This window comes from Thalassophryne amazonica, chromosome 8 (assembly GCF_902500255.1).
Source record: "Thalassophryne amazonica chromosome 8, fThaAma1.1, whole genome shotgun sequence".
Taxonomy (NCBI): Eukaryota; Metazoa; Chordata; class Actinopteri; order Batrachoidiformes; family Batrachoididae; genus Thalassophryne; species Thalassophryne amazonica.
The window spans coordinates 82,529,006-82,551,397 of record NC_047110.1 but is presented as its reverse complement, the minus strand read 5'-3'; the positions used below and the strand labels follow the sequence as shown (position 1 = coordinate 82,551,397).

At 42.9% G+C, this 22,392-nt stretch overlaps 1 long non-coding RNA gene across 1 annotated transcript; it reads right to left on the bottom strand.

Annotated features, from left to right (window-relative positions):
* Positions 1–2,408: 2,408 nt before the first annotated feature.
* Positions 2,409–21,545, bottom strand: LOC117515137. The gene is made up of 3 exons (XR_004562073.1): positions 21,529–21,545; positions 21,116–21,122; positions 2,409–2,521 (listed from the first exon to the last, which is right to left on the bottom strand). It is a non-coding gene; the product is annotated as an uncharacterized LOC117515137 (long non-coding RNA).
* Between the last annotated feature and the right edge of the window lie 847 nt (positions 21,546–22,392).

Here is a 22,392-nt window from a genome sequence, read left to right as displayed (position 1 = left end):
GCTCTGCAACTCTCTTTTCCTCTCTCTCTCTCTCTCTCTCTTTCTCTTTCTTTAATTTTTATTTTTGGGCCAAGGCCCCATTGCTAAGCTACCACGTGACATTCATTCATTCATCCTTTATTTTGACAACTTAAATTTTAACCTGATGCTTTAAGGTGTGTCAAGTCTTTTGAATTTTTCAGAGAACTTCCAAGCTGAGCTTTTCAAATTAATAGCAAATTTACAGAAAAACGACTCTCCTTTCTGTCGGCTCTTTTGTTTTTCAACGCTTTTAAAGTTTTAACCTTTTTCCTAAATTCACAAAGATTTTTTTAATCTGGCTCCAAACTTTTTAAAAGCTACCAGAAACCATTTTCAACAAACACCTTCTACCTCTGGGTTCCTGCAAGCTGACGATGGAGCTGATTTCAAACCAGCAGCTAACCTGTCGGTAAAGCCAGTCGACACAGGCCTTGGGATCGCCCTGGGGAGACCACTAAGTTAACCCCTTTGACCCAAGTGAGCACGACAGACAGACGGACAGATCGATGATCTGAACCATCTCTTCAAACAGACCAGCTAAGTGACCCAGTTAAAGGTTCCAGAAAAAGGGCTTTTTGTAGTTAATGGTGTGAAGTGGCTCTTCTTGTATTTTTAATTCTGCTCTTTTTTAAACATATTCACATGATTTTTGTGGCAGCCTGGACATTTTATTAGTTCAAATTATGTCCAGAATTATTTCTTTATTAGTGCTTGCAATTACCTTGGTCCCCCACCATTATTTTTCTCATTAATATAGTTTAAAATACTTTGTGTCACTTGTAGACTCACCTGTTTTACCTGAAGTAACCATAGGGCAATACCCATTTGTGATAGAGGGTGGCAGTATTGGCTTTGTAATGAAGCTGACTGGCGCTGTAATCCTGTTGTAGCACGAAGCAAGCTCAGTCATTAAGCAGAAGATGGTCAAGATAGCAGCACAGAAAGCTGACAGTCACTGAAGACTACTTCTATGTTCTGTTTTACAGGTGAGCAAAGTGCACAAGCGTATCGTACAGTTCTATTAAGGTTATTTCCAAGTTGTGGTGCTATAGTTATATATTTAGAATGTAGTTAACATCCAGGAATAAGGCAGCTAACTACTGCTAGCCTCAGCTGCTAACACAGTGTGTGTGTGGTGCCTGCCATAGCGGCTGGCTGAGAGCTGTGTGTGAGTGTTAATGGCATCGTGCTGCAATGTTAGTAGCCTTATCTTGTACTTTTGTTGTTGTCATGTGAATAAATCATAAGCTCAGAGGTTATGGCAAACAGGAAGCAGCTGCTACAAATGGTTTCAAACCTGCTGCATCTAAATGTTGTGTACAGTAAGTTAGATGTTGAACGACTAATTTCAGCAGTTTAGTAGGTACATTCTGTGTTTAACGGTAGAACAGTAATGGTTGCATTACTTGCTTAACAGTGTAATGGTAATAATTATATTATTGGTTACTGTATTATTTGTGGTGCTGTAATCCTGTTGTAGCAGGAAACAAGCTCAGTCATTAAGCAAAAGACGGTCAAGATAGCAGCACAGAAAGCCGATACTCACTGAAGACTGCTTCTATGTTCTGTTTTACAGTGTGAACCATACAATAAATTCAGTGGCACCCCAGGTGGGATGTCGTCGTCATTGTACAAGTGTAACATTTTTCTTAATAATTGGCTTCAAATTCATTCAGTCATCTTCTACCGCTTAGTCCAATCAAGGGTCGCGGGGGGGCTGGAGCCTATCCCAGCAGTCATAGGGCACGGGGCGGGGCACACCCAGGACAGGACGTCAGTCTGTCGCAGTGGCTTCAAAATTCATCATTAAATTCTAATCAGATTTATTCTCTTAGAGTCTTTAAGCTTTATCTGTCTCACTTTCAACGTCACATGAGTTAGTAAGAAAATTGTTTCCATGAATGAACTTATTTTAATCACTGTCCACAAAAATGCCAGTAAACTGTTCATTTCTCTATAATTGTAAATAAATTGTAAATATTTCTGCTGTGGTTCATTTTGTGTTCAGAAGGAAACCTTTGGTTAATCGTATTGTGAATTCAGAGACTTTCAGATCAGAGACTGATTTAATTAAATTGAGACTGATTAATTAATGAATGTTTAAATTAAAGTACCTATGCTATAAATAGGTAGTGCCCCAAGTAATATTTAAATAATAAGTATTAAACCCTAAATTAATTATTTTGGTGACTCATTATATGGGGACAAGTCCAGTCTCGTCAATTTGGGAGTTTAACTGCTTATTCACTACATTCTTATGGTGCTCGCGTGTGACATTTTATTTAAGAATTGGGTTACGTCTTTATGGTCCCTCATTGCAAGGCCTGAATATCCGTTACATATATCTTCTGGTCCCCCGTGTGGAGGCTTTTATTAAATAAATATTGCTACAGGGACGGGAGTTGTAAATTAGCACTTGTTGCTATACTCTGTATGCATCACATCAGCTGCAAGCTTTGATTTGTAGCTATGTCTGACTGTATTGTCCCTGTCAAATAAACTAATGAATAAATAAATAAATACTATCACGTCATCGTCGTCTTCTTCTTTTGATTTGGTCTTGGTGTCACATGACCAATGGGGCAAAATGTGATTGGTTGATGACTGAGACAGGGATCGATTGCTTTTGCTTTTCTATTTTTTTTTAGGTTGATTTTTTTTTTTTGAGGATGAAGTTTTTGAAGCTGAATATTTTGATGCTAAACAAATTCAACCTTAGAAATTGTCCATAGTTACAGTCCTTCCCTGGTCCATAAATTGTTCCATTAACTTCAAAATGACATTCTCTGTCTGTCCCATTCTCCCCCTGCCCTTCAACTTGAAAGAGGCTATTTCTCAGGTGTTCTGTGAGTGGGTGTGGGGCGGAGCGGTGCTGGCAGGTACTCAGCTCATTTATATAACAAAGGGAGGAGGTTTGTGGTATGCTAAACTTTGGGGGGGATTTTTGTTGTTGGGGGAGCTGACACTCTGGCACGCCACGTGCGTTGCTGTTTTGCAGCACCACACTCATGGGGCACTTAGATTTCACAGTGATCGTCTGCTCACTATTTTGTGCTGAGAGCGCGATTGGCCACACATTTTCTAAGCGCCAAGCGAGCGGTGTCAGATTTTCATGTGTGTCACCTGGGATTTGGCCAACACCTGCCGTGAGAGGGACTGAAGGGGCTCTCACAGGGCACACTCTGCCTTTCAGCCACTGGTGTGCGCAAATAGTTGTAGCAACAGGTGTACGAGGCGTTAGAGGCAGTGCCAATTTTACACATATTGCATATAATCCCTGCTTTCAGCCACATTTGTACTATGTGTGAAGGGGGCCTTAATAAAGTCTAAATTTACTTTTGTGTACATTGATGCCTAAACTGAAGTCATGCATCAGGAATGCATTACTTTGAGTCTGCAACAACAAATTTTTTTTTTTTTTTTCTAGTGCTGAAGCTCCGTGTTCCTACAAAGAATCAATGAAACACAGCACATATCACCCAAAAATGCCATACGTCTTCAACAAAGGTCATCTTTTAAATGATGCGTGGCGTTAATTCACTTTGCTGTCTTTTGACACCAACTGAAGCATAGAGTATAACCAGAAAATCCATTGAGCATGGTGCGCTAGAAAATGCCGGAATGATCACCATTGAGAGGCATCATTGCATGCTTATTCTGCCATGCCTTCACATTGTTTCTTATCCTTTCTTTCTTATTGCCAGAGGATTAAGTGATTCATTACACCCCATGCCAAGGCCTTTCTGAGACAAACCATTCACAAACAGAAAAAGCAATCAAGCAAATGCATTTAACATACAAAGGGAAATGGATGCACAAGTGCAGACGGAGAAAAGTCATTTTAAAGCACTGTGCTGGTTAGAGCATTCCACGCCATGAATATTCATTTCCTCAGTTTTCCTGCAGTGTGTGTGTGTGTGTGTGTGTGTGTGGTATTTTCATCATTTTCTGCAGACAATGAGAAAACTCCATCTATTCCAATGTCTTTCTTTCGAACTCTCTCCTCGTTGTGGCATGATTCACTGCACATCTGGATCAAACATCCACATGAATATTGCACAGTTCTGACATGTAACACCTTTCACACAACGCTCAGCTTTAAGGAGAGCAAAGCAGTCTGATGAGATATCCATCCTGCTGTTGTTGTTGTTTTGACATTTCAACATCTCGACTACAAAACCATAAAAAGGAAAGTTCTGTAGTGTGTTTTTTTTTCCTTCCAAATGTGAGATGATGCACCAGTTGTGTCTCTAAATAAAAGTTCCTGTTAAAATGAATGAGGATGTTTTGCAGCATCATTTACCTCATTCACTCTTCCCGGAGAACAGTTGACTAATGACTCCAACAGAATGTGTTTTATGTAACAAATAAGCAAAACGGTAATGCAGCTGTGAGATTTTTTTTTAAACTGTAGGCGTTGCCGAAAGAATCGTAAGGTTAAGATGACTGTACAAATTTCTTTAAAGCGTTGTTTCCCAAATCAACATAATTAAAGCTTTGTTAAAATGATCATATGCTAATGCCCAAGCCTTTGTAAAAACGTAAAACTACAATGTGTGGATTTAGGGGTGTTTATCATCAGAAATAAACATCTCATCTGTGCATAATTACCTGCAAAAAAGAATGAAAAGATGTCTTTTCATAAGGTTTTGTTACCCCCCCCCCCCCCCCAAAAAAGAGCTGCAAATCGTGACATATTCGCAAACCGTTAATTGCAAACCATGAATACTGAAAAAAATATGTCCCAAAATGTGAACGCAGGTCTTGCAGTGAATATATATATATATATAGGGTGCGTCTCAAAAAATATACCCAAAAGTACTCTGAAATATAAATACCAGGAAATGGTTTTACTGGGAAATAATGGTGTTTTTCTCATTTCAGGAACCCTAAAGTTCTGCAAGACAAAGTTGAGGAAAAATGCCACAGTTGACCCTACTTCAGAGAACAAGTTCTGTGCAACGCCTCCTAAGGGCTGACTTGCATCTCTTTCCATACAAAAAACTGTCTCAGAGCGAACTAACTCCCAAGCAATTGGCAAGGAAACTTGAATTTGCTAGGTGGTTTTCCCGAAAACTGGAGACAGATGATTTGTTTCTTCTGAAACTTCAGACGAGGAGGTTACATTGATCATGTGGTGTAAAAGATAAAGGGTTAAAACATGAAAAAGGAAAGACTGAACTAAAAACTGTGCATTGGGGAGAAAGAAAATTACATGCTTTGGCCACATTGTGTGTGTGTGAATTTATATACGAGGTATCTTATAAAACTAACCGGTAGTTTTATAAAAAAAAAAAAACTATATGGATTTGAATGACATGCGATTACACCAATCATGCTTGAACCCTTGTGCGCATGCGTACGTTTTTTCACGCGTGTCGGTGACGTCATTTCCCTGTGGGCAGGCTTTGAGTGAGCACTGGTCCCGCCCTCTCGGCTGAATTCCTTTGTTTGAGATGCTGCTCGAGACGGCGCGCGTTGCTTTATCAAACTTTTTTCAGGACCTGTGAGGGATATCCGAGTGGCTATTCGAGAAATTCAGCTGGTTTTCGGTGAAAAGTTTAACGGCTGATGAGAGATTATGGGGTGTTTCTGTCGCTTTAAGGACTTCCCACAGAGCGGGACGTCGCGCAGCGCACCCAGGCGACATCGTCTGGCTGTTTCGAGCTGAAATCATCCTAATTTAAGGCTCTGTTGACCCAGGACATCGTGAGAGAACAGAGAAGATTCAGAAGAGGCCGGCATGAGGAGTTTATGCGGACATTCCACTGTTAAAGATCATTTTGTAATGAAAGACGTGCGCGCAAATTCGCCGAGTCGTTTCCGTGACGACGCGGCCCGACATGCGACTCTGCCCGCACGTTCTTTCATTACAAAATGACCTTTAACAGTGGAATGTCCACATAAACTCCTCATGCCGACTTCTTCTGAAAGTTCTCTGTTCTCTGACGATGACCTGGGTGAACAGAGGCTGAAATGTGGAAGTTTTCAACTTGAAACAGCGAGATGACGCCGCCTCAGAGCGCAGATCGCCGTCAGGCACCGTGGGCCGTCCTTAAAGCGACACTACCAGACCAAAATCCCTCATCAGCCGTTAAAATTTTCAATGAAAACCAGCTGAATTTATCGAATGGTGTCCACTCAGTTGTGCCTTACAGTTTTTGAAAAATTTTTTATCAAACAAAGCAGCAGTCTCTGAGCCATTCCTAAACAATGAAAAAATCGACGAGAGGGTGGGCGACTCCTCACTCAAAGCCTGCCCACAGGCGAATGACGTAACCGACAGGCGTGAAAAAACTCTCGCATGCCCACGAGGGTTCAAGCATGTCTGATGTAATCACACGTGATTCAAATCTATATGGTTTTTGAAAAAAATAATAAGGTCGGACACTTTTCTAATAGACCTTGTATTTCAGTTTACGGCTCAACTACTGCAGGAATTCTTGGTTGCAGACCCTACCACTGTAAAAATGATTTTTTTTTTTTTTTTGGCGGCGGAGGGGGGTGTCGGTACAGTCAGTGAGGCGGGGATTTCCAGGGTCACTGAGGATGGGCGCACGTCACTGGGGGCTGTTGCAACTGTGGAGGGCATACATGGCAATGGTAAAGATGGCACTGCTTCCCAGGAGATGCCCGGCTGCCCTCCAGATAACATCAGAGCTCCCAAGAAATCTCAGGGATGAAAAATCTCAGCTTTTTGGCAGATTTCCGCTTTTTTGGCAGTTGCCTGGGCCATTTTTGACATCACTGATCAGCAGAAAGCATAAGAAGTATTCATGGCTGAATTTTGTGTTTTGTTTTTTTTTTTTCCCATCAGGCACTTTAGGCAGCCAATAAGGGCTCATCTGGGTTTTTGAGCTGTGAGCGTGCTCATTTTCTCTGAATTTTTCACTGCTAAACAAATTGCTGTCTGAGGTAACTTGAGTGTAAACATAATTTCTCCACTGTAAGATCAATAAAGTATATCTCATCTCATCTTCTCCTTTAATTCAGGTTGCCTTATATACACGTTTAAGCTAACAGACAGCAGTTGGTTCATGCTCTGTTGGCTTATTAATGCAGCAGATAACTGAAACAATCCATCAAATGGTGATACAAGCATCACATTTAGCACAAATACAGCTGGAGTAAAATTAATGGAGCAACTTTAACTTTTGACCCCTGTACAAACTGAAACTGACCTTTGTCACCATTCTTGCTGCTTTTACCTCATAACGCCATAACATTCAGTCACAGATTATCCAAGCTATACCTTTTTTGGAATCTTTATGATCAGGCAAACAATGTGGTGTAGTTTTCTATATGATTGGAGCGTCTTTTAATTTTGACCCCTGTGTAATTCTTCAATTGACCCCTACCTGGCTGCCTATTGAAAATTCAAGTGGCCAATCAGTTTTTTTAAGAGTTAATGTCTAAGGATTATTTGTGCCAAATGTGATGCTTGTATCACCATTTGCAGGATTCCACTCTAAATACTCTCTTATCTGCTGCACTATATATGAGATGTAAGATGCTGCTTTGTGTTTCTCTTTTGCCCTCAAAAGTATTGGAACACTTGGTATTTCACACATTTTAATTTGTTTATTCCATTTCAAATACATTTTTTTCCTAAAATTACCTTCCTTAACTCAAACTGAAAGTAAGTATCTACAACATGATATAAATGAATTAAAAATATAAAATCCAGCTTCCTGATGAAGTGGTGTAGAGGAGGATTTTCTTAAAAAGAAGACCTGAAGGTTCAGCTACAATTTGACAGAAAGTACATTTGAGATGAAAACCTAGATTTGATGTTTTGGTGAAAGAAACTTTTGTATTTCTTCATAATTGATGTAAATAAAGTCCAAGACCATATTCAGTGACTTGGAAATGTTCATGTTTCCATCCCCTGACTTGTCTAAAGAAAATTGGCAATAAAATTATTATTTACAGGTTTTAGCAAGTTTTAGAGATTTGCTTTCAGTTTGAGTTTGAGGAAGATAATTTTAGGAATTTGACTTTTTTTTTTTTTTTGTATTTCTAGTTTTTAAAATGGCATAAACAAATTAAAATGTGTGAAATTCCAAGTGTTCAAATACTTTTGGAGGGCACAGTATCCTAACCTTATGATGAGTGCAAAATGAGTGTGGTATTATTACTGTTTTGTTTAAGAATGTTTAATTTCACTGTTGCTGCACTTTGTGTCAAATCATAGTCATATTGTATATCATATTGATATGAAAATTCAGTAAGGTATATCTTCTATTATACATTCCAAATCTATGGTGGAACTCTACTAGTGTTTACTAAGGTACACCTAAATATCTTAAAAAAGAAAAAAAAAAAAAGAGTAGAGCCACTTAGGTGCCTGGTCTTGAGAACCAGGGATTGTGGGTTGAAAAGCTTTTTTTTATCCCAAGGAAACTCTCTCTACCCACCTAAGCAGCTCAAGGATAGACAGCATGTATATAAGTGACATTTACATGACAATTTATGTGACAATATTGAGATATGATAATTTGCCTGTATTGTACAGCCCTGCTGTCAACTAGCTGAAAACTTTGAATATTAATTTACTTCTACATAAAAAAAAATGTTTAAAGTGGCACACAGAAGCTGAAAGGTTTTAGTCATGCTCATGCTCCCAAGAACCAGTTTACTGAAAAAAAGTCTGAAGGACCTAAAGGACATGGTCAGATGGTGAGGAGCTTTTTCAGGCATGTGAGAGGCAAATAAAAAAATGCTTAAAAAGGCGGTGGGTCCCCTGAAGCATTTACTCAAAATAAAGTGTGAAGGACCTAAATGACATGGTGAGATGCTGACGAGCTTCGCTCGTTCATGTCCACGACATATGCATATTATTAATAAAAGCAGCAACAGCAATAATAAAAGAAAAAGACAAGACAAAAGAACCTGATAAAACACAACAGAAAACAGAAAACCAACAATGAACATAAATAAATATAGAAATAAATAACAGTTTCTTGTGAACACCAAGTGACTCTCACACATCCACTTCATCCTGTGAAAACACATTCTTTATATTATTTTCTTTAAAACTGTTGAATGTTTGGACACTCCTTTAGCTCCTCATCAAAACTGGAGACTGGAGCCTATCCCAGCAGTCATAGAGTGTGAGGTGGGGTACACCTTGGACAGGACACCAGTCTGTTGCAGGGCCACATATAGACAAACTAACACAATCACACCCGAACGCAAACGTATGGACAATTCAAAGTTTCCAATCCACCTAACCTGCATGTCTTTGGATGTGGGAGGAAGCTGGAGTACCCAGAGAGAACCCACACAAACTGCACACAGAAATGCCACGGATGGGAATTGAACCCATGACTTTCTCGCTGCCAGGCAATAGTGCTAACCACTAAGTCACCGTGGTTGGAATTTTACTATGCCTGTTAATTTTAATATGTTTATCTTTAAGAGTGAGCGAGTATGGTCTTGATAGCGACATTATGAATGACCTGTATTGCTCTTTTTTGAAGAATAGCTAGTGATTTTATTGAAATCATGTAATTATTGCCCCAGATCTCTACACAGTAATTGAAATCTGGCAAGACAGTGGAACACTATAGGAGTGATTTGTGATCCAGGACATGTTTTGCTTTGTTTAACACTGAAATGCTTATTGATAATTTTGTTTGTACGAGGTCTATGAGAAAAGTATCCGACCTTTTTATTTTATGCAAAAAATATATGGATTTGATTCATATGTTTTTACGTCAGCCAAGCTTGAACCTTCGTGTGCATGCGTGAGTTTTTTCACGCCTGTCGGTTGCGTCATTCACCTGTGGGCAGGCTTTGAGTGAGCACTGGTCCACCCCTCTCATCGTTTTTTCATTGTGAGGAAATGGCGGAATGATTTGGGCTTTTTTTCCATCAGAATTTTTTCAGAAACTGTTAGAGACAGGCAGCTGGAAACCATTCGGAAAATTCACATGGCTTTCGGTGAAACTTTTATGGGCTTCACAGAGATTACGGAGTGTTACTACCGCTTTAAGGACGGCCCACAATGGCACACGGCGCACCGCGCTCCGAGCTGCAATCGACAGCCAGAAATGACCATTTCATTTCTAAACGGATCGCTGTGTGGCTCCGGGACCGTCGTGTGCAATTTCTCTGGTTATCACAAGAGCTGGACATCAGCCATTTTCTGGCAGATTTCACTTTTAACAAGAGATTTTGTCGTGGAAAGCCGCGCGGAGGCTTCGCGCGTCACGATGGATTCGCTGATGGAGCGAGACAAAGAACACCTCTGTTTTTGAGTGCCCAGCTCTCCATAATTTCTCTTATACTCACTCGACTGGTAAGCCACTGAAAGTTGAGATAGCCATGTCCCAACTTGTCCTCTGACACTCCAAAACAGAGGTGTTCTTTGTCTTGCACCATCAGCGAATCCGTTGTGACGCGCAAAGCCTCCGTGCGGCTTTCCATGACAAAATCTGTTGTTAAAAGTGAAATCTGCCGGAAAATGGCTGATGTCCAGCTCTTGTGATAACCAGAGAAATTGCACATGATGGTCCCGGATCGACACAGCCATCCGTTTAGAAATGAAATGGTGGTTTCTGCCTGTCGATCGCGGCTCGGAGCGCGGCGCGCCGTGCGCCATTGTGGGCCGTCCTTAAAGCGGTAGTAACACTCCGTAATCTCTGTGAAGCCCATAACATTTTCACCGAAAGCCATGTGAATTTTCTGAATGGTTTCCAGCTGCCTGTCTCTAACAGTTTCTGAAAAAATTCTGATGGAAAAAAAGCCCAAATCATTCCGCCATTTCCTCACAATGAAAAAATGATGAGAGGGGTGGACCAGTGCTCACTCAAAGCCTGCCCACAGGTGAATGACGCAACCGACAGGCGTGAAAAAACTGACGCATGCGCACGAAGGTTCAAGCTTGGCTGACGTAAAAACATATGAATCAAATCCATATATTTTTTTTGCATAAAATAAAAAGGTCGGATACTTTTCTCACAGACCTCGTATACTGTGTTTGTGTGGTTTCTTGTTATGTGTCGGACGCAGCTCGGAGAACCGACCAGCGTTTGAAGGACCCAGTATGAAATAAGCAGAGCACGGTACAAAGGCTAACTGAATTTAATACATAACAGTGAAAATGTAAGAACAGAAAGGTGCGGCCTGGCGTGGTGCGCTCCCAGCAGCGCTAACGGTCCGGACCAGAAGCTGTTTCGGACCCAAGGACCCCGCCGACACCCCCCAGGTGGCCGCAACAACCGAGTCTGTGAAAGAAGGAACCATTATGTGAGTCCACACTCTACACACAGAACACTTAAAGGTGTACAAACAGCAAACACTTCCTGGCTTGATTGCTGATCAGCTTCCAACCTGCAGGCATGGAACATCCAGTTCACAAAACTCCACCGCAGTGGAAGCTGATACATGACTAACAAACAGCTCAATACAATAAGGTGTGAGGGACACCACATTTACTGACTGTATACTGTTAGTCCACAAAATCTAACGTACCTCAGGAAGTGTGCTGACGAGCGTGAGACCTCACCCCCTCCTCTTTCACAGACTGTGCATCAAACCTGGACGTTTCTCAGCATCCGCTGCTGATGAGATGGCTCCCAGAGACGACGATCTCACCCGTCTGGTCACAAGGTCGAGTCTCTGGCAAATACACACTGTGCACTCCAGTCTTAAATGCCAACATGCTCCAATCCATCCAGATGCACCTCAGCTGTGAGTCCTGACGAGTCGCAGGTGATCAGGTGAGGTCCTGACAGCCTCAGCAACACAGCCACTCAGTCCCCAAATGCACGCCACCTGGGAGGAAAACAAACAGACAAACAAACCGGCAGCCAGGCCCCCCCAGCCATATAACAGTACCCCACCCTCACGGGAAGCCTCCCGGCGACCACACACACCTGGCCCAGGAGAAACACCCCCCTCCAGGGACCATGGCTGGAACCGCGTCTGCGTTCGTCCTCCAACAGACTGGTTGAACTGGCTGCATCTTTGCCCTTGTTTGACAGTCTCAGCACAGGTGTGGCCAGGAGTTCCTACACCTGTGCGGTCAGCCTTTAACCAAACATGTGTGATTAGTCATAACACAAAACAACCAAAACACCCCCCCCCGCCCCAGGGGACCGTCCCATCAAACCCCAGGGAAGGGGAGAAAAGAAAAACAACCCACATGTAAACTCACAAACAAAAATGCCAAAATACCCCCCCTCCTCCCCCCCAAACGACACGCAGGGACCAACACCCCCCAGAGGGCCACCCGCCAGCTCCAGGAGTAATAACCACGGCCGAGGTCCCTCTGGGATCCACCGTCACCCACGGGGACTACCAGCGCCCCCCAGAGGACCACTCGTCAACCCCAGGAGACGCCTCCCCTCACGACCAATGGACCCAGCCCCGGCCGTCCACTCTAGATGGACCCAACGCCTTTTCCCCCCCAGAGGACACCACAGTCAACCCTGAGGGCGGAAACTGGGGGAGGGAAAACAAAAAAAAACCCCAAACCCCCCCCCCTCCCCTCCCGGGTGCAGAGGCCACCTGGGAAACGCCCAGCACAACCTAACTGCACCCCTCCAGCAATGCCGACACTACGGCACACCCGGCTGGAGTCAGAGGAGAAGAGAGGGCACAACAAAAAACAAAGAGAAAAAAACAACCCAAATACCACCCCATCACCCCCCAGGGGACCGCTCCATCTAACCCTGGGGATGTGAAACAAAAAGAAACAAAAGAAAAAAAAAACAGACCAACACACAGTTGTTTGGGTCCCCGTTTTTCTTTTTCTTTTTTTTTTTTTGGTTTTGTTCTTGGTTAGCAAAGGCTACAGGGTCACACCCCCAGACAAATAGTGGACAACAAAAAAGAAAAGCCCACACAAAAACCAACTCAAAAAAACACCCACACAAAATGAACTAACACAAAACAAATCAGTGAGTTATACCGTCAAGCTCAACCAAATGGAACACACCTGTTCCTACTCCAGAGCTTGACGGTACCGTGATTCAGTCACCACAAGGGGGAACCAGAGTGCTAAAAATGAAAAAACCCCTTGGGCGACAGAAAAAAAACAAACGAGCTGCTTTTGTGTGCGCAGCTGAGTGCAACACACAACCAAAATGTGCTCAACTAAATACGCCGGAGCTGATACAACAGACGCAGTAGTTACCTTATCCGGGGAAACGGGGCTACGACTGTAACACAGGAAGCCCAGCGACCCGTGCTAACAGAGCTCCGCCGTGCGCGTGAACCCATTACAAACGCACTCTTGCAGCTCCCGTTTACACCATCCCATCCGGTCGGAGTGTGACGCGAAGCCGTCGCCAGTCACACTCCACCACGATCCACGATGAGGCACAACACAGGAACACGGCTGCAAGAGAGCACAAATTAGTATCCAGTAATGGGTCTCAAACACGCACCTTCCGGGCGGAGAGCCCCGCAACTGATCCGGATAACCACTGAACGTCTGCTGCCCGCCTTCCCGGCGCGTTACCGTCTCTGCTAACGCTGGGTCCGTGATGTTTGGCCAGAGACTACTGTTATTTGTCGGACGCAGCTCGGAGAACCGACCAGCGTTTGAAGGACCCAGTATGAATAAGCAGAGCACGGTACAAAGGCTAACTGAATTTAATACATAACAGTGAAAATGTAATAACAGAAAGGTGCGGCCTGGCGTGGTGCGCTCCCAGCAGCGCTAACGGTCCGGAGCCAGAAGCTGTTTCGGACCCAGGACCCCGCCGACACCCCCCAGGTGGCCGCAACAACCGAGTCTGTGAAAGAAGGAACCATTATGTGAGTCCACACTCTACACACAGAACACTTAAAGGTGTACAAACAGCAAACACTTCCTGGCTTGATTGCTGATCAGCTTCCAACCTGCAGGCATGGAACATCCAGTTCACAAAACTCCACCGCAGTGGAAGCTGATACATGACTAACAAACAGCTCAATACAATAAGGTGTGAGGGACACCACATTTACTGACTGTATAACTGTTAGTCACAAAATCTAACGTACCTCAGGAAGTGTGCTGACGAGCGTGAGACCTCACCCCCTCCTCTTTCACAGACTGTGCATCAAACCTGGACATTTCTCAGCATCCGCTGCTGATGAGATGGCTCCCGAGACGACGATCTCACCCGTCTGGTCACAAGGTCGAGTCTCTGGCAAATACACACTGTGCACTCCAGTCTTAAATGCCAACATGCTCCAATCCATCCAGATGCACCTCAGCTGTGAGTCCTGACGAGTCGCAGGTGATCAGGGTGAGGTCCTGACAGCCTCAGCAACACAGCCACTCAGTCCCAAATGCACGCCACCTGGGAGGAAAACAAACAGACAAACAAACCGGCAGCCAGGCCCCCCCCCAGCCATATAACAGTTTCTAACTGATTTTCTCATCTATTATTGCCCTAAGAATTTTTTTTTTTTAGTCCATGAGCCAGTCATGAATTTTGACATAGTCGGTACCACTTAAGGGGAAAAACACGACACTTAGAATCCAGCCTCAGTGTATCATGGCCTACACAAAAATGTATGATAGCCATCCCAGAGTGGTAGCTGTTGCCAGGTACGGTCAATTGAAGAATTACACAGAGGTCAAACTTTAAAAATGCTCTAATCATGTTGAAAACTATATCAGATTATTTGTCTGATCATAACAATTCCAAAAAGGTATAGTTTGGACTATCTATGATGGAATGTTATGGGGTAAAAACAGCAAAAATGGTGACAAAGGTCAGTTTCAGTTTGTACAGGGGTCAAAAGTTAATGTTGCTCCAATTTCAGCAAAAAAAATATGCAAATTATTGGTTGAAATAAAAGGATCAATAAATGGAATAGTTTGACTGGGTTGAATGTTTTGTCTCCAAAGTAAAGGTCAAACAAGGTCAACATCCGTTGAATTCTATGACATGACATATGTTACCCTGTAACATGATAACTAAGCATGACAGATGATGCAAACTATTCATTTTTAAAACCCTATTAAAATTATGAAAGAAGGATATTTCTATAATGAAGATGTGCAATTTCAGCTACAGTCTGCCAGAAAGCACAAGAGAGATGCAAGCTCGATGTGATCTGTCTTGTCACATGAAAATCCTGTGTTCCACACCATCCTGAAGCTGCAACTAGTGGTGCAACAGATAAAAGTTGTACTATGCAGCATCACAACAACAGACAGAAGCTAATAATTCTGAGACAGTAGGAGTAGGCAGTCCTCAACAACTGAGGTAGCCTTGATGATTACTTGGCTGGGAGCAGCTGCTTATGAACACCAGGAGCTGTGCAGCTACGTCTCCATGTGGAACTGCAGTTGAATGAAGAATGGCATCAGGCATAAACCTTGTGCCAAATCCGAGTGTGGATTTCTACTGAGCTTGCTGAGCTGTGGTGACCCCGAGTTGAAAGCAAAAAAAAACAAAAAAACAAACAAACAAACAAATAAATATCAATATACAGCTTATAATCCCACTCCAAAAAGTAGCCTGGCTGTCAATATACCTTACTTGTGATCACCATAATAGTCTTTGCACATCAATGTGCGTTCAACTCCAAAACAGACAAGGGCCTCACATTTCACAAAATTCCACAGGATTAATCAGAAGCACCTAAGTTATGGGAAAACATTGGAAACCACATACCTGTAGGCCTCCAAGGTTTTCTCATTGGAGGTTGGTTGAATAAAGCCAGACTTCATTTCTCCAATGGAATTTTGCATGACTCAGGAAGACTTTTCAGTCTCAGCATTGTGATGTATATTTGCTGAAATTCCACATCTAACACCATCACAGGTGTTGAAATATCACATAATTTGTCCATCATTACAAGAATTCTGTTATGCATCAAATGCTGACAACAATGCTGCACCTTGGCATTTCTGCATGCATGTGCAATAATGATATCACTTTCAATGTCCCCACATGAACCTAAATGTTTATTGAAAATACTCTTAACTCTTAAAGCTGCAGCTCTTTGCCCCTTGCTCCCTTGTATTCTTTTGCGATTGGCAACATGTCTGAACTTCCAGTTCACAAAAATGTGTTCTCAAACTTGTTAGACAGTAGACGTAACTATGTACCTTTTGGGCTACAGTATCAACATGGTGGCCTCCATGGGGGGAGACCTGCTCACATATCCCATAAACGACTCTTTCTAAGGTCATGTAAACACATTGATTTGTTGTTGCAGGCAATTATACACTAATGAAGTGATGGTTATAGATACTATATTCCATCCATCCATTTTCTTCCGTTTTATCCAGAGTCAGGTCGCGGGGGCAGCAGCTCAAGCAAAGCCGCCCAGACTTCTTGATCCACACACACCTCCCCCAGCTCCTCTGGAGGAACCCCGAGGCGTTCCCAAGCCAGCCGAGAGACGTAGTCCCTCCAGTGTGTCCTGGGTCTTCCCCGGGGCCTCCTCCCGATGGGACCTGCCCGGAAAACCTCTCCAGCGAGGTTCCGGAAGCGCCCATGACCAGTACAAAGTCAAAGACCGAGACATCGCCCGGTATGGCAGAGCCGGGGCCCCACCCTGGAGCCAGGCCTGGGGTTGGGGCTCGCGCACGAGCGCCTGGTGGTCGGGCCTTAGCCCACGGGGCCCGACCGGGCTAAGCCCGAAAGAGTGACGTGGACCCACCCTCCTGTGGGTTCACCACCTGCAGAGGGGGCCATGGGGGTCGGGTGCAGAGAGGATTGGGTAGCAGTCGAGGGCAGGTGGCCCAGCAGCCCCGTCCACGCTCACAGCCCCTGGCTGTTGGCACGTGGAATACTATATTCCATTTCTGCTAATAAATGCATCTAAATCCTACACACTGCTGCTTTAAGAGTGATGTTTCTCTGGAACCTTGGCCTGGATATTTTGTTCAGCAAGACAAGCATGCCACCAAGGTCCCTACAACTTTCATCATACATTCCAAATACTTTGAACAATTCGGAAAGATGACAAGTCTTATTTTTTGTGTGTAACAGACTGATGTGCATTGTGACAACAGAATTCAGGTGATAAGACGGCTTAAAGCAAAACAAAGGTTGCACATCCTCTGCCGATTATCCAACCTGTGATGAAAGGCTTCACAAATACATTAGCTTAGACACACTGAGGGAGGTGTGTCATGCTGAAAACTCATGAGATGCACATCCTGGTCTTACAAATGGTGTCTTTGTCCATACATTTTCAGTGTACATGGTGAGATTTTAGGATGGCTACATCTGACGAAAACAGACACAAGCGCACACATGCCTCACAAATAAGCAGCAGTACTCCTGGCTTTTGTGTATTGAGTTGATTTTGTTGCCAAACACAATGATCATTAGGCAGCAAAACCTCCCACCACATTGGTGTATATAACATCCGAGCCATTATCTTCACATCCATTAACATTCTCTCCTCACCACACTTGACAACAGCCTCGTTGTCTTTAAATCATTCTCTTACCTTGATAAACATGAATTGATTCTTGTGAAACGTCTGTGTGGTTGCTTTTCTACAAGATAATTTTCAAATGCCAACATTTCCAAATCATTAACTGCTCCGTCATCTGCAGTGATGTGTATAATGTGTTAATACAAAGGCTGATGGGTATAAATGGCATAAATAATCCAAGAGATCAGAATTTCATATTTGCCAAAAAAAAAAAAAAAAAAGACATGAAATCACAAAGCTGAAGGCCATCTGGAGATGGAATATCAACCACCCGTGTCTGTTTGCAATTGGAATTGAATGTGTGTGAAGTCAGAAAAAGACAAATAGGGTAATAAAAAGACTGTCCAAATTTCTTTCTGCACACTGGCCATGAGTTGTTAAGCAAAATTAACAAAATTATTTTTGATAGTACAAATGACAGCCTCCACTGAGGAACTCACTGTATATTAAGTAGGCTGCTCCCTAATTTTCACCACAGCAGATATAAGGTGGCTCTGGATGTTGATTTGGCATAGGTTTTACACCAGATGCCCTTCCTGACACAACTCCATACTGCATAGAGAATGTACAGGGGCAGGTTTGATCCAGGAACCTTCTGCACTGGAAACAAGTGCACTAGCCACTTGGCCACCACCCCAGTGAGTAACTTATTAAAAAAAGTTATTCATAATTAGTGTTGAACAAAAGTTGTATGCATCCAAGTTTCTCATCGGTTGGATTATAGAGGTGCATTTAAGTAGCACTTTACAGTTTTTCTCACATCACTATTAACATTTGCACAACAGCTGGTGCATTTCTCAGAACAATTAGTTCAAACTGCAAAACCTAGTGGATAACCTGCAAAAGCACGTAACTTGCTCAAAATGACTCCTCAAAAGCAAGTATTCATGTCAATGTAACTGTCACTGGCTACGTTTACATGCCGTTAATATTCGGGATAAGGTCAATATTCTGGTTTCTGAATCATTAAGAATAACCCGTTTACATGCTTAAGCAGAAGTTACTCCTGTATACATGGTCATTGGTATCATTTGGAATATCCCCATCTAAACAGCGACACACGTCTTCCACCGGTGCTTGATTTAGTCTGGCATTCGTGCAAATCCTGCTTCATGTAACTTTACGGCCACCTTCTTGTAAATGTCGCTATCTCGGTACTTTCTACCATCAATAAAAAACATTATATTCAAGTCTTTCATGATACTAATGAAGTACAGTGGTCCCTCATTTATTGCAGGAGTTACGTTCTAAAAATAACCCGCAATAGGCGAAATCCGCGAAGTAGTCAGCGTTAGATTTTACAATCATTATAGATGTTTTAAGGCTGTAAAACCCCTCACTACACACTTTATACACTTTTCTCAAACAGGCATTAACATTTTCTCACTTTTCTCTCCTGTGTAAACACTCTCTTTTTCTTCTGGCGAGAAGATTATAAACAGACACACACAGAACACAATGCGTGTGCTATCCCTTCGCTCATTGCCTCCGGGGGTATGGATGCGGGACCCGCAAAGAATCCAAGTCATGGCCACGGAGCAGGAAATCTGTCCTTGCAGGCTGCCGGAGCACTCCACATCAAAACAGCGAGTGTAGTCTCTGGACCTGTTGCCAGAGTTGGTGCAGCTCCGCACAGCAGAGAGGGGGGTGGTGTGAGTGGCTGCGGCGTTTACAGAGCCCGCAGACTCGGTAAGTGCATCGGATGCAGTGAGTGCAATTGCGGTGATGCCGAGTGGTGCCGCGACTGGCCCGCCTTATAAAGATGCAGAACACAATGCGCTGTTTACATCTGCTTCTGTGGTGTCTGGTGGGTTGCGCGTGCCACATACAAGTAGTTGCCGTACTCAAAAGACCAAGATTCCTTGCATATAGGACATGCGCAGAACACAAAATAATGTTCGTTTCTATGGGGATATCCCGATGCGCGTTTATATGACCTGATATTCGGGTTAGAAAAGGAGTAACCCACGGGTCATATTCGGGTTTTTAAAAACCGGAATATGAGCATATTCGGGGTTTTGCGGGTGTTAACATGGCCGTGCGCAACCGGGTTATTGCTAATATTCCGGTTATGAAAGGGTTAATGGCTGCATGTAAATGTAGCCACTGCACAGTAAAATCACCAGTGTAAAACTAACACTGAAAGTGAACATATGGTCCCACACTGGCCAGAGTAGGACGTTGTTAAATTAACTCTGCCAGTGAACATATGGTCCTACTCTGGCCAGTGTGGGACCATATGTTCACTTTCAGTGTTGATTTAACACTAGTGATTTTACTGTGTGTTGTCAAAATGATAAGTCCTGACACCATTGTTTATGAACAGGATAGTCAAATGGCTTCGTCATGTTTTCAGTTTACTCTCTGTGTGTTTTCCAATGTAAAAAGTCAGATCTCCATGACACTACCTGAAAATGCTCAAGACAACAATACCTGTACAGCCATTTGAAAACTACAGGAAAGTTACACATTACTGTATTTAGTGAGGTAACTGAGTACAAGAGACACATATGTATGTTTCACATATGTACTGCATATGCTCTTTGTAATTCTACAGCATTGTCCAAAAAAAAAAAATCATTCATTCATCTTCTACCACTTAGTCCAATTAAGGGTCGCAGGATCCCAGCAGCCATAGAGCAGGAGGTGGGGTACACCCAGGACAGGACACCAGTCTGTCGCAGGGCCACAAACAAACCCCGAGGTGGAGGTGTTCCCAAGCCAGCCGAGAGATGTACGAGGTCTGTCCATAACGTATCATACCTTTTTATTTTTTTCAAAAACTATATGGATTTCATTCATATGTTTTTACGTCAGACATGCTTGAACCCTCGTGCGCATGCGTGAGTTTTTCCACGCCTGTCGGTGACGTCATTCGCCTGTGAGCACGCCTTGTGGAAGGAGTGGTCCCGCCCCCTCGTCGGATTTACATTGTCTGGAAATGGCGGAATGAAAAGGACTTTTTTTCCATCAGAATTTTTTCAGAAGCTGTTAGAGACTGGCACCTGGAAACTATTCGAAAAATTTATCTGGCTTTCAGTGAAAATTTTACGGGCTTCACAGAGAAAAAGGACTTTAACTACAGCTTTAAGGACCCCTTTAAGGACGGTCGGTGAATGAATTAATTTATTCAGCACACAGGTGAACAACAAAGACAATAACAAAACTCATAAAAAGAACAACATACAATTAACCCGTGTGGCCGAAAGACTAAAGGCAGAAACAAAGCTTTAAATAACCTCCCCTTATACCATACTCTCGACCTGCTTGCCTTGTGTGTGTTCTGACTACCTGCCTGTATCCTCGACCATGCCTTTGCCTGATGTTTTTGGTTTTGTTATTCTTGTTGGACTGCTTTATTGTGTACCGGACCCCGTTTACTGTTTCAGTAAACTGCTTTTACCTACAGAGGTTGTCTTAGTCCTGCGTTTGCATCCAGCTGTTCCAGTTACCCAGACCTGATACAATGACTTTTTACAGTAGTTTGAATCTTTAATTTCTCAAATCATAATGTTCCTCTCAAATTGTAGCTGGAGTCCCTCATTGTAAACAGATCCTGGACATGTTGAGGCTAGGGTTAGGGTTAGGGTTGTAATCAACCAAGTCCCAGAAATTTTAAATTTGTAAACGAGCAAATAATTTGTTGGGTCATGATGCTACATTATAAAACAAACAAACAGGGCTTATGAACAATTTAACTTTGTAATACATGCAGATATGCTCCTTCCAAACTCAGATTTTTTTTTTTTTTTTTTGAATTTTTATTTACCCAGGAAAGTCCCACTGAGATTAAAGACCTCTTTTACAAGGGAGTCCTGGCCATGAGGCAGCAACAGTTCTACAACAATTAAAATTAAATTCACACAATTAAAATAACATACAATTAAGAAAAAACTGTTGCAATTTAAATGTCATTTCAAGTGCTCTGTCTCTCATCTTTGTGCAATAATTAAATATAAGTGCATTTCAAATTAACATGTTTTTTTAAGATTCACCCCAGGTTTGGGAGTGTGCCACACTGCAGAACCACCCCAGATGCCAGATATTCATGCCTTATGCTATGAAGACATGTTAGTTGTTATTTGTGATGAATATGAATTTTACATTAAATTAAAATACCACTCAATAAGGTACACACTGTACCTCCACAAAGCCCAAACATTCGTCTTCACACCCATCGTTGCTCAAATACAGATCAGACTCACAATGCTGTTTGAGTTTGGTCTTTATTCAGGTCAGGTCTGGGAGGAGTGCTGGTGTTCTGCATTGCTGCATCTACCACACCACAGAGCACCCTTGGGTGATGGATACCAACCACCCAGGCAGAAAATCTTTCTCTCTCCACCTCTTGGATGTAACCATCTCTCTGTGTCAGCCAGGTAAAACATGGGCACCCCTTGGTCTTCTTTGGTAGCTAGGCTCCTCAACACTGAGGCACCTGTGGGCTGGATCATACCCACAGAAACTTGCCACATAGACAGAATGTCATAACTGATGATCTCTTACCATGGTAGTTATAGAAGAGACCTGTATCCTCGGAAGAGACCTGTAGTGCCAAAGACATTTCATTGTTGCTTTTGGTCACTGGGTATCATTTAAGTCTCACAACCGTACATTAACTAAGACAATAAGCACCACCCTACACCTGAAAGACAAAAGATGCCCTGACACTTGCACACATTTTGGCTCCACATTCTCGTGCACTTCGTCATGAAAATCCCACCACCTGTGTTCCCAGCTGGATGCTGTGCTTTGTTCCACTGGACACTGCGTATATATAATAATTATTTCATAGCGGATTTGTCATTTTCTGTCAGAGGTGGCTGTTGAAAACACCTCTCATTGCTTCCGGAATCACAGAGGACCGTTTCATCTGCAGCTTCTCTCTCTCTCTCTCTCTCTCTCTCTCTCTCTCTCTCTCTCTCTCTCTCTCTCTCTCTCTCTCTCTCTCTCTCTCTCTCATGTGCT